Below are 18,670 nucleotides of genomic sequence, written 5' to 3'. Positions count from 1 at the left end.
CCATGGTCATAAATTTAACAAACTTAGAAATAAATTGTAAAAATATGTTATAAAACTTTGAACTGCTTTAATATAAGAAACATGGTTATATTCAATGACCTGAATCCAAAAAGGAAATATTCCTGAAATTACAATCTTCAGGAAAGGCAATAAAAAGGAATATAATTAATAACAAAACTGATGACAGATCACTTGAACATGTTTTAAAAGCTTTTGTATGTAAAACTGACAAAAAATAATTGGGGTAAATCCTCATCTTGTATTAGCTAGCTTTGCTGCACTAACAAATAAGCCTAAAATCTCAGTGGCTTACAACATCTAAGATTTCTTTCTTGCTGATACCATAGGAGGGCTGCATTGGCTGTAGCTCTTCTCCAGGCTACATGGATCTAGGCTGGGACTCAGGTTGAGGTATCAGTAACCACATGGAAAGTGCCATTTTCATGGCTCAGGGAGAAGCAACGAACACACAACTGCATTTACAGCATTTGCTTGCACTTTGCCACTCAGGTATTATTTGCCAAACAAATCACATGTGGTCAGCAACACACACATTACTTATTCAGAGTCTCTGAAATTCACCAGACAAGGACAGGGAAATATCGTCCTCTTATTGGGATAGGAAAGGAGAGAATGATTTTGAAAAATAAAATAATCTTCCATGTATCTTACATCCAAAAACTCAACACAAATCAAAATTAGCTGGGGTAGCAGGCACTAAAAATTAAAGCTAAAATTAATATAAAATAATATTATGTTACAAATGAGAAAGAATACATAGCCACAGGTACAAAAGTGATTGATTCAATCATATTAATATAATTTACTACATGTGAATTTATGGAAACAAATTTAAGGAGTAATGAAACAGATAATGCTCTAGCTCAGCAAAATTTACCAAATTATTAAAGAAATATGTCTTTACTAAACTAATTACTAGATAAATTAATGTTAACTTATAAATGATGTTTTCACAGCTGAGATATATCTAATCTTTAAAAAAGAAATATTACTTAACTATCCCCAGAAACATTCATTTTATACTGATTGAAAAACTTTATATGAAAAACTTTGTATCATTAAAAATGGGAAATCATAGATTATTTTAATTATAGATATATATCCAAATTTTAAATAAATTATTACCAAATATAGTCAGGTAGAGTGTCAGAATAATTACAATATATTTCTTTTAATGGAAGGATAAAGTCAATATTAGAAAAATCATCAAAATAAGTTATTATATCAGGAAATTAATGGTGTTAAAAAAGTCATGGTATATTAATAGGTGCTTAAAAGGGGCTTGTGAATGTCTAGGAAACTTTCTTCAAATAGGCTTAAGTGGCATAGAGATAGAAGAGACTTATTTCATGTTATAATTCTAAACAGAAAGTTAGGCTCCTTTGCAAAGATAATGCTTCATTATAACACACTCCAAATCTCAGTGACTTCCAACAATTGCACTTATTTTCCAACTGTGATGTTTAATTTTACCTGTGAACTTTTGACTAGGCTGTGGTTGCTTGCTCAACACTAGTCTAGATTTTCTGTGAAGGTATTTGTAGATGTGATCAACATTTATAATCAGTCAACTGCAAGTAAAGCAGATTACTCTCCATGATGTGGGTGGCCTCATCCAATCATTTGAAGGCTTTAAGAGCAAAGACTGAAATGTCCCAAAGAAGGAATTCTACCTCAACACTGCCATAGAAATCCTGCCTGATTTTCCAGTCTGCTGGCCTGCACTACAAATTTCAGACTTGCCTGCACTCAAAAATCTCATGATTTCTCACTGTTGTGGCCTCTCCCGTTGTGGAGCACAGGCTCCAGACGCACAGGCTCAGTGGCCATGGCTCACGGGCCCAGCCGCTCTGCGGCATGTGGGATCCTCCCGGACCGGGGCACGAACCCGTGTCCCCTGCATCGGCAGGCAGACTCTCAACCACTGCGCCACCAGGGAAGCCCAATCTCATGATTCTTAACAATAAATCTTTCTTTCTCTGTCTCGATCTCTGTCTCTGTCTCTCTCTCCTCTATATATCCTATATACTATATATAGAACATATATGTAAATTCATATATACCTATGAATTCATAGAATGTCTTATATAGGATACATATGAATTTATGTATTTATATGGATATATATAAGCTATATCTGGGATATGTATATGAAATATATCTGGGATATCTGTACCTCATTGGTTCTGTTTCTCTCGGGTTCAAGTCTACCACACATGAATTCACCCCAAGCCCAACTTGAAGGGGCAGTGGATTCTTACTTACACGTCTGCCAAAAGACAAGGCAATACAGCACACAATCCCATTTAAAGCCTCTGCTTGAATTGCATCTAATCACATCTCTGTCCAAAGCACATCTCTGACCAAGACAAAATCAGAGGGATGGGCAAGTTCACATCAACCCATGGAAGAAGGAGGAATTTTTTTTAGAAAAACCTACACATGACAGTACCAAAATTCAGATGTCAATTTTTGTGTAAATGAGGGAAAAGAGGAGTTCCATATATCATAATTATTTATTATTAGTTGGGAAATTTTGATTAATAAGTCAGTAAAGTAAAATAAGTGGTTTTAAAAAACTTTCAAAAATAATACATGAAATCATTAAGTTTTGCTAGGTTAATTTGCTTTTGGAGAAATCCACTTTCTGGTAAATTACACTAAAAACAGAATAATTATTAGCATTTGTCTAGGGGAATGAAAAATATAGATAAATAAGCATACATTACAATTTTTGTATTGAAAATGATCAGCTTGTATGAAATGTAAAAATGATCCCGTTACAAAATGACAAAGAATCTTTAAAATATTTAGAGTTAAAGGCAACAGTAAAGCTCTGGACTTTAAAAAAAAGTATTGAATCTTAACAGAAGACCTGAACAACTAAAAATCTATACCATAATTTTGGAAGGGAAGATTTAGTATATATAGAATATTCATACATAAGTATACAAATTAGTGGTAGTTAATATATTTGATACTATTCTACTTAGCATCTCAAATTTTAAATTAATTAATGATTTTAATTTTATGTGAACAACATGTATTGGAAAATTGTCAAAAATACTTTAGAATAAAGGTAATGAAAAAGATTTGTCTAACTAGATGATAAATTTTGGATAATGAGGACTATAATATTAACATTGACCAAAATATCTTTAGAGCAGAATAGAAATATTCCGTTAATATTTTATTAATATTTATTGTTCCTTCCTATTGTCTTGTAGCTTTAGGGACAAGTGGGGAATCGGATGTTAGCAGTGTGAGTTAACGCCTCCTGGTTCTATTTAGGTTTTCAAAAAAAAGGAGCACAGAAAATAACTGCAAGAGTGAAAAGGGATAGGATTTACAAATGCAATGTATTTTTATTTATTATTATTATTTTTTAATTTTTTGCAGTACGCAGGCCTCTCACTGTTGTGGCCTCTCCCGTTGCGGAGCACAGGCTCCGGACACGCAGGCCCAGCGGCCATGGCTCACGGGTCCAGACGCTCTGCGGCAAGTGGGATCTTCCCGGTCCGGGGCACGAACCCGTGTCCCCTGCATCGGCAGGCGGACTCTCAACCACTGCGCCACCAGGGAAGCCCTGCAATGTATTTTTAAATGAGAAAAGCAAAGTATGAAGATGTGTATATAATAAATTACTTATTATAATTTTTGTAAAATAGAAAATGTCACGGAGTCTATGCATTCATAAAATTCGTTGCCTTGGATACATGTGAGTAATAAGAAAAGATGCATGATGTGGAAAGATTTTGGTCTTGCTGGTTACTTTGATGGAAAAAGAGGAGAAGACGTTAAGCAAAACAAGAGTAACAACAAAATCTCTAATGTCCTAGTAGAAGAGGTCATGCCAAAGCATCCCTAACCCATCATTTGCAGGAGTGCAGGGTGGCTGAACATGAGGACACTCCAAAAGGCAGGTAGGTACATCCACTTTGGAGTTTATTTCATTCTCCCTATCTGAAGGTCAGGTTGAATAGAACTGAGAGAAATCTGGTCTTCATTTAAGTACACTTATCAAACACAGGAGACAATGAACAGAAATAAAATTGCTCTTCTCAGATTCCCCTTAACTAAGACTTTCTCAGCTGCCACATCAAACAAATTCCATTCAATTCCAATCAGTTACATTCACTGTCACGGTGTGTACTAAGGACTCACTATACTCCAGTCAATGTACTAAGCATGGGGGGAGAGAATGTTGAGTAAAGCAAGCACAGTTCTGGTCATTTCAGCATAATTCATGGTATAGAATGATAGTAATCTAACAATTACAATAAACTCAGGAGGGCTCTGGTAGTTCACATGCACAGTGTTCAGAAGCACATGACTGGGGCACATATCTCAATTTAAGTGGGTCAGTGAGGTTTTCCCAGAAAGAGTGGGTCAAATCTGAGACCTAAATGGTAAATATATGTACTCTGTGGGTATCAAACATGACTCCACAAATACTGTTCATGAACAGACACCACATTTCAGGTGTTTCCCCTTCATTGCAGAATGAGAAATACATTGATTTCAGGCCATGAAAAAAAATACAGTATAACAGTAAATTAAGGTGAAGCCAGGCTTCTCATGGCAGAGAAAGACCATACTGTAAAAGATGATAAACAGAACTTTCAAAGGCTGTGCTTTTACTTTATTATATGAATCACGTAAATGTGTATTGCAAAAACAAGAGAACATCAGAAGTACAAATTCATTTACTAAAAGGAAAGATATACAAATGGGAAGAATTTCTATATGAAGTAGAAATAAAAAGGTGCTATTAATGATAAAAATTCTAATAGCTACATCAAAATATTTCAGATATTTATTTAACATTTCAGAAACCTGATGGGGTATATAATATGTTAGAAAAATCAAAATGCAATAATAGAATTTAAATCTGGGCCAAAAGCACTAGCGAGTCAAATTAATATTATATAACCATTAAGCTGAGTTCAAAACTCAAAGTTCTCCTCTAAGCAGAAGTATAAAACAAAGAAGAAAATAATGAAATAAGTAATTATAAGTGCAAAATTGGAATGAGAGATCCAGCAAGAAGAGGTCAGACAGACAGGATTGAAAGATAATTACCATTTTATGGAAGAATACTTCACCTGAATTTGAAGGTGATATAGGAGGAAATATCCTAAAGATATATAGTAAATATTGTGAATTTTTGAAATCCAGGAATAAAGAGAGAACCCTACAAATATCCAAGTAAAAACAGCACACACAGAGACAATTATACTTATTATACATATTAGCAATATGGGAAGAGTAATTATAATGTCTCAGTTTCTCAGTTATGAGTAGCACACAGTGGCTGGCCCAACTGTTCTCATTCTGAAGATAACTTAGACGGATATCAACAGGACTGCAAGCAGTAACACTGACCTCAAACATACTCCTTCTGTTCCCAGGTCTCTCAGTCACTGTAATAAGTTCCATGGGTACCAACAGGTTTTACTTCAGACAATTAAGATATAGTCTGAGGCCAGTCTATAACCAAAGGAAGAGTGTTTAGAGACCACCTGATCTTTGGTGTATTGTCAGTAATTACAAGGGACACAAAATGAACCAGCAAGAAACTGCCATCCTCAATGGAAACAGTCCATGGCCACTCGCTCTATATACAAACGTATAACCCAAAGCGGCACAGGTCTTTTCAGTTTGGGATTTGTTGTTAAACTTGATTTGACTTGATGTGGTCAGTTTGACAGGAGAGGGTGAAGACGATGGCTCTGTGTGGCCTCTTTCATCACAGGAAATATGGGCCACTCTTTTGCAGGAGTCGCAAGTCTGGCGTACATTGGTGGCTTTGCATTGGAAACACAGAGCTTTATTTGTGCTCAGCCTATGAGGGCAATGTGTTGCCATGTCCAGTGTGCTGATGATTTTATAAGCAATTGTAGCAAAATGGGCAGCACAAGCTTGATCAGCAGCTTGGTTCCAGTTGGTCTCTGTATCCACATGTGAGCATCTCTGTGAGTGCATAGCTGCTCAATCCACAGTCCTGGTCTTGACCCCAAAGAGGGACATTTGAAACTGCTGGCCTGTAGACTTCCCAGTGACAGACCAAATGGCTGTGACATTGACCACAGACCAAGTGTTAGTAATATAACCTGACAGGTCCTTTGGAGTATTTTCTAAGGGAAGGAAAGTGACTTTTAATTGATCCCATCGTGCTGCTGACTGGTTCTTAGAACAGCTGGACTTCCAGAGCTCTCACCGGGGCTGGATTGCTACTACCACCCAAATGACAACAGCAGCTTTTACCTTAACCAAACCATCATTTAACCAAGCCTAGACATTTTGGAGAATCTCTGTAACTCAAGGTCCTCATGGAGCTAATCATTTTGCTTCAAAAGTGGAGTGACGTATAAAGCTTCCCCAAAGATGAAGCTGCCACTTTTTCTTTCTATCCTTCGGCCATCAGCATAACATAAGCTGATGCTATTCCAGGTTGGCTGTGCTCTTGAATATAGAATTTCCATTTCCCCCTGAGGACTATATGGGTCCCTTCCCTTGTTAGTTCTTGAATCCCATTCGACTCACCCATAAATAGGCTCAATGAGTCGGGATCGGAATAATACGCTCTTCTACTGGGAAAGGGCTTCTCTGTTTCAGCAGCAATTGCATCCTAAAGTTGTGATTCCCCTTTGTCTTCCTGAGATTCTATGTTGCTTCTACTGTACCACCCTGGAGGGGACCTCTCTGCATACCTACATGTGACTGTTCTTGAATTAGGAGAATTATTTTTTATGCTTAATAGATGGGAAGAAAAAGCTTGTGAACAACAGTAAAGTAACTATTACATTCAATGAAATGTACAGCAAAAGGCCTTTCAATATCTTTCTGAGCCCACAAAAACACCACTTAAACTTCTCACCACTGCAAACCCCCATTAATTGAATGTGAACAATTCACTCCCTACAAGAACACAAACCAAATCGTTTGATGTATGCTTGAGTTTGGAAAACAGCAGCATAGTATTACTGGGTGGGGAATTTGAGGAGTGAAGGCTCAGATGGGGGTAGGGGAAAGCGGTAGGAGGGAACTTTCTTTCTACCCTTTGACTACCTTCTCCCTGCCTTTCCACAGGACACCACAGCTTTGCCCTTCTGGTTCTTGGTGTCTTTGCCATTCTTGTTTCCAACAATCTCTTTTCTCCTGAGACCTGGTGGGAAGATGACAAAGGAGCCTGAATGAAGCACACATTAAAGTCTGAGTTCCTGCCTTCTCAAAGTTACCATGTGTAGCCAGGAGGGTGCAAATGGCTCTGAGTGTTCCTTGGAGGCAGGGAGATCTTGACTTAATCATCTTCTTAGAGTGATGAGATCAACGCAGAGAGGAGGGAGATATCAGAGGGAAGAGAAGGAGAGAGTGACTCCACGCTACAGGATAACAGGCTTTTCATTTGCTTTCTGTTTAGAATGGCCACCCACTTGGTCTCGACCAAAAGACCTTCTAAAGTGTTTTGTTCAATCAAACCTCTGTATTGAATGGCATGTTCCAACAGCCATATTGCCCTTCAGCTGGGGCTGCAGGGCTTTCTGCCCCCTTGTCATGACAACGCCCCTTCCTCCTCCCACCTAGGGGAGTGGGAGAACAACCAAGGCACCCATCATTGGGCTTATTTCAGTTTTACCTCTAACCTTCAAGTTCTAGCACAGCAAAGACAGGGCCAAACACTTACTCCCCTCCCCCCACCCCATGCAACAACATTCTCTGCTCCTGGATACAAGGGGGTCTTCTTAGATCATCAATCCCCACCTGTGAAGCCCTCATTCTTCTTCCAGAAAACCATTTCTCTATCAGCATCCCTTTATCATTATCAAAACTGTTGCATCTGATATATGATTTTATTGATGTTTGATTGGATTTATTTGATCTTTGATTTGATATTGAGCTAATAAATCAGCCTATTACAGTTTCATGGATGCAGGCACAGAGACAAAGACCTTTATTACTCATGGCACAGGAAGCAGCATAAACAGCACATTTGCATTAGCTCCCCTTTCCCCCAAAGTCCCAGGTAGCAACACGGAGGATGGCCTCAGAGATGCTGCACATATAGTGGGCTTGTGTGGCAGTTGAGAAACACTGAACTTGGGGAAGCCTCCTCTTTTAAGGCAGTCAGTAATCAAGCTTGCCCTTTGCTAACTCATCTCTCACAGATACTTGTTGCAAACACAACTCCAAGAAATAGTGCAGGTAAAGAGCATTCAGCACCTTGTGTTCTTGAGCTTCCTGCTGCAAAATGTACATTTACTAGTGTCCACATAACGGCTGGGGACAGTGTTGCTTAGTTTTCTGCCACCATTGAACAAACACCTCCTTCCTCCAGTTTCCAATAATATTTTCCTGAGTTTCCTTTAAGCACTTGCTAGCAGACTCCTCAATGTCCAGAACTCTAAAACAGATTCTTCAAGGCTCTTCAAGTTTTTGCTAACCTTATCCTCAAAGTCCTACCAGCTATACCTCACTTCCTGGTTCCAAAACCACTCTCATATTTGTAAATATTTGTTACGGTATCACCTAGTTGTATTAATATACATTGCTAAATATATACATAATAAATATATATTAGTTAGATACTGCTTTGTAATAAATTATCCCCACAGCTTAACAGGTTAAACAACGGGTATTAATTATCTTATGTAGTGCCTGAGGGTCAGGAGTCTGGGGTAGCTTACCAGGGAAACTTGGCTCAGCCTCCTAGTTAATCTCAGGACATGGTCATCAAGCTGTCAACCAAGTCTGCCAAATCTGGAGGCTTGATCTGGGCTGGAGGATCTCACTCACATGGTTATTGGTAAGAAGCATTAGGTCCTTCCCAGCTATTGGGAAAAGGACTTAGTTTCTCACTACATAAGCTGCCCCTCAAAGCTGCCTGGCTGTTCTCAAGACAGAGTAGCTGGCTTATCCCAGAGCAATTTATCTAAGAATGAAAGGCTGACCTAGTATCAGAAGTTACTCACTATCATTTATGGAGGTATGCCCTTCCTTAGAAGTGAGCACCAAGTCCATCCCACTTTAAAGGGAAAAGGGAATTAATCTTCATCTCTTAAAAAGAGGAACACAAAGAAATTGTAGATATACTTCAAAACAACCATGGTGTATGAGTTTCTCAGGCTCTCTTTCATCAATCTTCTATTGTTAAACATTTGTATTGTGTGTATATCTTAAAAATCTTATAATAGAACAATAACAGAAATTTCTGATATGTCATAAATAAAAGTTGACGTGTGTCCATCAAAATTGTCTGAAGATAAACTCCTATATTTCAACTTGGTTAATTTGTATTTTCTTTTGATATATGTTAGAAAATTCCTCTTGAAAAAGTCTTAAAATAAGGAAGGAAATTTCAGGCAAACAAGTGTATACAAAATTGCAAAATATAAGGTTAGGAAAATGCATATTTTGCTTGAAGAATCATTGACAGTTTTTTGTTAAACATAAGGTTATTAATGTATATTGATAAATTGTCTTATATGTGTCATATAACTTGCTGAATTTAAAATTTATATAGATAAAATATAGTCACTAAAGAAATCTAAAGGTATTATTTTTTTCTGGGATACTAAAAATTTTAGTATTTGAACATCATGGGTCAGTTACATTAAAAATATTGGCAATCTCTAACACAAATATTTTTAACATTATTTCTTAATAGATGCCTCTTATTAGTCATTAATTCGTCATTAATTTATATGTTCTTATATGTTTTTAAAAAGCCATTTGCATTTTGGCATTGAAATATACAATGAAATAATTAATTTAATCTGCAATTGAAATGTATGCTCTTTTTCAGCATTGGATCACATCACAAACAGAATCCCCAGTACCTCACAAATAGGTAGCCTACCTCTAGACCACCCAGTTTGGATGTTTGACTTGTCTTTGAAATTCTACTTTGTAGCTGCTCAATTTCTCTTCAAAAATAAGGAAACATCTAATGATACTTCAACAAAGAGATAGGCACTGTGCACAGATTTATTCACAGTAGAAGCTAGTATAGATAGTCCCCATTGTCCTGCAGTCCTTTACAGAACTAGCCACATAGACAAGCTTCAAGCAAGTTTCATTTTATGTTATTTGGTAAGTTTCATTTTATGTCGTTTCAGTAACTAATGTTAAATGCAGAAGCAAAAATGAGAGCCAAATTGACAATGAAAATAGCATTGTAAAATTTCAGTTTACAGCTAATTTATTCACAAAAAGGCACGTGATGATTTAGCATTTCAGGACATCTTCTGCTTCACATTATACTCCACAACTAGCATGCTTTGCCAAATTTCCCAGTTCTCTTTATAGACTGTGAAATAGATTGCAAAACTATGGGGAATTTAATGAAAGGGGACTATGAAAAGTCAATATATCAATTTTAAAGAAATATTCAGTTGAACTGGGCACTTTTCTAACTAAGGAAGACACTTAGTAATGCAAAGCCCATGGTCACTGTCCTCATGGATCATACATTTTAGTAGGAAAATAATAAAATACAGTAAACAAATGAGTAAAATGTAAGGAATGTCACATGGTGATAAGAAAAATAAAGCATAAATTTCTAGGAGTATGTTTTTAGGATTATCTCAATGGATAATCAGAAAAATTCTCATGGAGAAGGTTCTGTTTAAACAAAGACAGAGATGTCAGGGAGTATGTTATATATGTGAGGGGCAGAGCATTCCAGCAAATGCAAACTATCTGAGGCAACAGGGTTGAAGAAGATTGTGGGAGAAGCTGGACTCGACTAAGAGATCAGGACTTTTGCATTGCTCCAGTGCCATGCCATTACTCCATGCTAAGGCTGAGATGCCTTCTAGATATCCAAGTAGAGCTATCAAGTACACAGGTAAACATAAAGTTTGAAGTTCACAGACAAGGTATGGAGAAAAGATATATTATTTTATTAAATATAGGTTTCTAAAAATAGATTTCTTTTTCTTTTTCTCTTGATTGAATGAAGATTCAAATCTCAACGCTCCATAGAGTGGCATATATAATAGATTATACAATCTGATGTGTAATATATAAAAATATATTAGATTTTTTGGTCAATATATTTCTTTACATATGTTTTATCTACTAGGAAAACAATACTGAGGCTTTATTGGAGTGGAATGGCGGTTAATTTTATGTGCCAACCTGGCTAGGTTATGGTGCCCATTTGTTTGGTCAAACACTAGTATAGAAGTAACGTGAAGGTATTTTGTAGATGTGATTAGCATCTACAATCAGTTAATTTTAATAAAAAGAAATCACCCTCCACAATGTGGGCGAGCCTCATACAATCAGTTGAAGGCCCTTAAGACCAAACACAGAAGTTTCACTGGCCAAGAAGAAATTCTGCCTCAAGACTGCAGCATAGAAATTCTGCTTGAGTATCCAGCCTGCCAGACTTGTGACTCAAGGCTATATCAAATCCTGTCTGAGACTGCAGCCTGAGGGCCTGCACCACGGATTTTGGACTTGCTACCTCCAGAATTATATGTCAGCCACTTACAAAATCTCTTTGTAAAGATATTTATTTTAATGATAGATGTATGTATCCCATTGATTCTGTTTCTCCGGCTAGCCCAGACTGATACAAATAGACAAATCAGGTGCCTGTTTTTTATTATTCTTTCTCTCTCTACGTTGCATAATAGAATGCCTGATACATAGTATGCTTTCAACTTCAATAAGTAGTTGGAGAGCACTGTAATGGTTTTAGGAACTGGAAGGATTCGTGATGTTGGAGATGAAAAATATCTTAAAGTTCTACATTTTTATGAGCTCCAAGACTCAGAATAATTATTCATATCCATCCACCCCTATATAGTGTTCAGCACAAAGTGTGTACCTAGTAAATATTTGTGAATGTTAAATCTGTTATTTAGTAAGTTAGTAAGTGACTGATGAGCAATCATTATCATTAATTTTATCTTCCCTAGAACATGGTACATCAAAGTAAGGATGGAAGAAAAATTACAGATCTAAAAGCCTGAGATAGAGTCAAGCGCAGGCAATTATTGATATAAACAATAATAGCAAATATTATTCACTGAAAACCTTAATAATATCTATCTTAACACTTTTTAACAATACCAGTAATATTATTTGCACAATTTATAAAATAAACATAATTAAATTACCAAAGTGAAATATATCATTCTTTTATATTGATTATTTAATATTAAATATCATCGTGTGTAATTTTCAAGTGAATCGTCTGTTTGTATGGTACATAACAAATCTGTTACAAATGTAGATAGGTATCACTCTACCCCATTTAGAATACGATTTTTGAGAAGAACAGCAAATTTTGAAAGTAACTGAAATAAAAAAATATATTTTAAATGACTTTTTCTTTTACATATTTGTCCACCATATGATTTGTTGCAATGTTAAGAATGATATGGTCTATTAACAACATAATATCTATATGAATGTTCCTTTTACTTTGTTTTCTACTTGCCTTTTTATTTTTCCCTCAAACTCATATAATTATATGCAAGCAATTGTTTTCTAATTTATTCACCTTTATTGCTCTATCAAAATCAGGTCCGAGTACATTATCTCACCATACATCCCACTTTTCAGTAATTGACAACTGAACCATTATTAATGTACTCTGAATTTTCCAAACAGTAACCTGGTTCCAACATTGAGTTAATTGCAGTTTGTTAACACAATCATTCCCAAATCATTAATTTTGTATTTATTTGCTAAATGATAATAACACATGGCATATGAAATAAATTTTAACAGTATATTTTCTTTAAGCTTCTAATTAAAAATATATGCACTGATTTATGACTTTAATTTTTTATATTGATCATCATAGCAAAATAAGCAACTTTTTCTTATAATTAATCCCAAAATTTACACAAGTGGATAGCAGAAATTTCCATCTAAAATTTGAGATAGTAATTTTGAGGGGGGTATATTTATAGTCTGCCATTTTTTACTGATATCATTTCATATACTTCCAATTAATTCTACCATTAACAATAACAACAGAAAAAGAACTTTGGTAAGAGCTTCTAAAAGTAAATTTAAAATATATTTCGTGTGTGATAAAGAGATTTTATTCTAAATTTTATAAAGCTAGATAAAATAAGATTTCACTTTCAAAGGCAGTAACTTAAAAATGGCAAATGTTTCTTTGTGAACATATAGTAGGTTTTATTGTAATGAGAAAGTATAAATAAAGTTGTATTTTTTTCTATTTGGAAATTACAGACTGGGTTATATTTTGCATAATATGGGATACTTGATTAAGATAGACCCTTGGTGAAATTTACACCTGATGTGGCTGCTCTGTTTTGAAAGGAAACAGCTGTTTTCCTAATTTTCCTGTGGTTTTATGAACACAATGTTTGCTTTATGAGACAAAGTGGATTCAAATGAGCTCCCTCAAATCCCTCCAGAAACAAATTTCTCAAATGTTTTGTAACTTACTATTGCTTGATAAATGTTATATTACTGATTATTCTAGGTGTTATGCCTTGGGCTCCTTAAGCGCTGCCATTTTCTTGTTTATTTTCTTCGTAGGCTATGGAATTACTTTATGAACTCCGAGTCATAAAGGAGAGCAACAGAGTGGGAAGAAAGCCATTTGATATAATACTTCTGTGACTGAAAAGGCAATTGGATTTTTCCTATTGCAAAGAGGTCACAAATTTTATTGTTAAACGAGCTAAAGGATACTCATTTAATAAGACATAGGTCTAAAATGGAATAATTCTTTGATCCCAGGCACACAGCAAATGCTCAATAACAGATTTTTCATAGAATTTCCACATTTGATAACCTTACACTTTTATTATAACTTCGATGGATTGTTTTCCGTATTTGTTTTCAACCTTCCTATATGGATAAAGTAGACATTTTTAAACAGAGAAATCCCTATGTGAGAAGTAGCGTCATTTATATTTGACATAAGTTTCTGAAGTGATTTATAACGAAGCTAAAATGTATTAAGCCAATGTGGAAATGAGAATGTCATTAAGTATATGAGCACAGTACTTACGCTGGCAAGAATTTCAGTTTAGTCTGTCTCAATTGTCTTAAGACGATCCTCTATTGTCCTTTTAGAGGAACTGCAAGGAAAGTAGAGAATGGAAAATGAATTAAATTTAGAATTGTAGAATATGTTAGGCTGCATGCATTTTAAATCCACACTTCAAAATATAATGAAATAGCAGTATCTGAGAATCAAACCTCTATTTTAATAGCTATAGACCCCTTATCCCATATGAATTGCCTATATATTATATGTATATTATTATCCTCTTTATAATTACTCTAAGTTGTCTAAGATTATATGAAAGACATAGGCAGAAAAAAAGATCTAGCAGGAAAATGTGAATATGGGAATTTCAGAGTCAGTAAATGAAACGAGTATATCTGCCTATAATTGAAAAAGATGATACATTTGAAATGACTGTGCCTAGTTTTTAATAAATTCATGAAAAATCATTATAAGTACCAGTTTCCTGTCTTTGAAGAGAGTGCAGAAAAGAAGTATGAGTGAGAAAATAGCTGTTTTGAAGTGATAAAATTTCAAAAAAAACCCAGTAGTGTCAACACACTTCTTAATGAACCTTACACACTCGATCATATAAAGTTATTTGTCCTTGAAGGTCTATATAATTGAAGGTTGTCTATATTGCATTTCTCACATTATGATTTTAACCGATGAGTTTCACATTTCTTGTGTCATCCTTTATTTCAATAGCCATATTACAATTTCCAGGAACTCGCAAACCTGGGAAGTCAAATGAACACATTCTCTGTCCTCACCACTCCTTGCACCCCTATTCCAGCTTGTAAAATTTCCAACGAATTTGGAAACTCTCAGAAGAGAATTTGCCTAACATCTGCTTCTGTGGAAATCCATCCCACAGCTTATTTGCCTATGGTCCTGTGGATTCTGTTTTCCGCTACTACAGCTGTTGTCTTATACCCCTGGTAAATCTACTACATCTTTACCTCCAATACCTAAAAATGCATATCCCTAACACACAGCTGTTGTGTATAATAGGTTTTATTGAACGTCTACGTTTACTCAGTGATGGTTCTGCACAGCAAAGCAAAGCGTACATTCAAAACTGGATTTTTTCTTTTTTTTTTTTTTTTTTTTGTGGTACGCGGGTCTCTCACTGTTGCGGCCTCTCCTGTTGGGGAGCACAGGCTCCGGACGCGCAGGCTCAGCGGTCATGGTTCACAGTCCTAGCCGCTCTGCGGCATGTGGGATCTTCCCGGACCGGGGCACGAACCTGCGTCCCCTGCATCGGCAGGCGGACTCTCAACAACTGCACCACCAGGGAAGCCCTGGAATTTTTATCTTAGTTATGCATCTGCTGCTCCTTGACACAGGGCATTTCTAATGGGGCCCCGTATGATGTTCTTTTCCTACAATGAACTCGCTCAGTTTCTCTTCACTATCTAACCCTCTTTCTCTAAATTCTTTGACTGGTTCAGTGCCTTGAAACTCTACTCTTTTAAGCCCACTTGTGGGAAACACCAAATTCCTATTAATTTCTTTGTTTAAAGCTTCCTCACTGGTACAATGCTTGGAGTCTATTTTTTTAGCAAAAAGCACTTGTCTTACTAATAGTAATGCTTTCTTCCCATAGCTATCAATTAAAATAATATATTTTTCTCTTATACATATTTATGGATTATAGTTTAATATATTTAGTAAATCAAATGTTAAGGTGAATATGCATAAGATGCTTGTTTACAAATGAAGGGCAACTATAAAATGTTCAAAAATCTCTTTATGATAACATTAATAAAAACGTCAATAGGGCTTCCCTGGTGGCGCAGTGGTTGAGAGTCAGCCTGCCGATGCTAGGGGACACGGGTTCGTGCCCTGGTCCGGAAAGATCCCACATGCCGCGGAGCGGCTGGGCCCGTGAGCCATGGCTGCTGAGCCTGTGCGTCCGGAGCCTGTGCTCCGCAACGGGAGAGGCCACAACAGTGAGAGTCCCGCATACCGCAAAAAATACCAACCAAACAAACAAAAAACCCCATCAACAACAACACCTGTTAGCTGATGCTCATGACTACAGATTTAGGTAAAATAAGATATTTTGTGTACTAATTTACCTAACTTCTCGTTTATGTTAATATCAGCCATAGTATTAGTTACAATTAATATCAGCCATTTGGGGTAAACAAAACTCTCAGATTCAAAGTTTTTGATGTTACATTTTCATGGATCTATATATCAGTATCTATTGCCAAGATTTTTTTAAAACTCTAAAACGGCAAGCTTGGGACTGACTCCCTGGTGGCACAGCGGTTGACAATCCATCTGCCAATGCAGGGACATGGGTTCGAGCCCTGCTCCACGAAGATGCCACAGAGCAACTAAGCCCTGAGCCTGCACTCTAGAGCCCATGAGCCACAACTGCTGAAGTCCGCATGCCACAACTACTGAAGCCTACGTGCCTAGAGCCCCAAAATAAGAGAAGCCGCCGCAATGAGAAATCCGCGCACCGCAACGAAGAGTAACCACCGCTCACCGCAACTAGAGAAAGCCCGGGCGCGGCAATGAAGACCCAACACAGCCAAAAATAAATAAATAAATATTTTAAAAAATAAAAATAAATAAAAAGGCAAGCTCTCTTTAATTTACAAAATGATACAGAAGTACATAGCTAACGTTTCTTTGGGGGGGGGAACTTTTAATTTTTCTCCCCTTAATCCCATACCAAATATTCTTGGAAGGCTTTCCCACACCTCCAAACCTGTTTAAGTTTGCTCTATATTCCAGATACCATCCATTTCAGCATAAGACAAGCACGGTGTGTCTCCCTGTGGGCTGAGTGGTTTATAATGAAAAGAGACGGTAATGGCTGAACTCCACATGTATATTACGTATTTTAAAAGGTATTTAATTGATTGACTTCAGGGTGCAACTATCTCCAATGGTATTTTTAAAATAGAATTTATTTTAGATTTACAGAAAATTTGAGAAGATAGTACAAAAAATTCCCACATATCCCATATCCATTTTGTCTATTATTAACATTTTCCATTAGTGTGTTGCTTGTGTTACAATTAACAAACCAATATGGACACATTCACATCACCTAAAGTCCATTCTTCTTTCAGATTTTCACCTTCAATAGGATTTTTCCCTTTATAAAATGTATGTGAATTCCCAAGAATTAAACTGATATAAATGATAATAATGCCACCAATTTCTAAATAAGGAGCTGCCAATATATATATTTTTTCCTTTGAAGTACATGTATTTTAACCTTATGGACGGCTCTCAGAAATATTAGGCTATTTTGGTAACTTGGCATCAACATTCTTTCATTAGTATGATTTAGAAATTATCAAAAAAAAAATCTTTCCGAATCTGAAAGACAGAAAAGATAAAGGGCATCTTGAAAACTGCTACTGAATTTATTTTGAACTCTTTCAAAAAGTCATTTTAAATACTTCTATCTATCAAAAATTATCAGCTCAAAATATTACATTATATAAAGATACTGTTTTCTTTCTTTTAAAACCATTAGATAAAATATTGAGTCCTACTTACATAAACATATTCAGTTGTGAAAAGTATCTGTACCAGCTGATAAAAAGTGCATAAATTTTCAATTAGTTTGTGAAACCACAACAGAGACTGATATGTGCTATGGACTGAATGTTTTCTCCCCCTCACCCTTCCCCCCCACCCCAAATTCCATACGTTAAAGCCCTATCTCCAGTGTGATGGTTTGGAGATGGGGCCTTAAGGATGTGGTTAGGTCATGAGGGTGTAGCCGTCATGAATATGATTAGTGCGCTTATAAGGAGAGACATGAGACAAATAATCTCTCCACCTTGTGAGGATGAAGCAAGAAGGCATTGGTCTGCAAACCAGGAAGCCGTCCCTCACCAGGAACAGAATCAGCAGCACTTTGATCTTGCACTTCCCAGCTTCCAGAACTATGAGAAATAAAAATGTCTGTTATCTCAGGCACCCAGTCTATGATATCTGTTACAGCAACCTGAGCTGAAATAGTATGAAAAAAATATTTTTTTCTGAAGTAGTACTCTCGTCATTTATTCCTCCATGAGGTATGTGACAAAATTTGAAACAATTTGTTGTCACTGAAATTTGGTTACCATCCAGGGAGAAAGGCTGTAGCCTCCTGTGAATATTTTTAAAAGCAAAATGAGCACACTGCTGCGATGTGCTGGGCAAGCTGTTTTTCCAAAGCAATTAGAATTTCACTTTTTAAAACTTGTTGGTAAAGTGAACGTGATTAACTTCATCTTATTAAACAGACATAAGACTACTGATCAGGAAAAGATACATTTCTTAATCCGTGCTTGAATATACTATATTATAAAATTAATGATATGCTTGATATTAGTGACTCTGCATTTATAATTTGTTTATTAAAATGATTTTTAAAAGAGTAAAGGCAATTTTTTCTTTCCATAAAACAAGACAACAAGCTCCTGGATTGTTGTCAGAGATAATGTCTGGCCAGCTCCTATAACCTAGGTAGTTTTCTCACTGTTGTCAGATGCTAGTACCATCTAACATTATGAGCTTGCTTGCTACCATTATCATTTAAGACACAAAATATATTTTTATTTAAAAATCTTTTTATTGGAGTATAGTTGATTTACAATGTTGTGTTAGTTTCAGGTG

This window comes from Lipotes vexillifer, unplaced genomic scaffold (genome assembly GCF_000442215.2).
Source record: "Lipotes vexillifer unplaced genomic scaffold, Lipotes_vexillifer_v1.1 scaffold778, whole genome shotgun sequence".
NCBI lineage: Eukaryota > Metazoa > Chordata > Mammalia > Artiodactyla > Lipotidae > Lipotes > Lipotes vexillifer.
Note: the sequence above shows the minus strand (reverse complement) of the source record.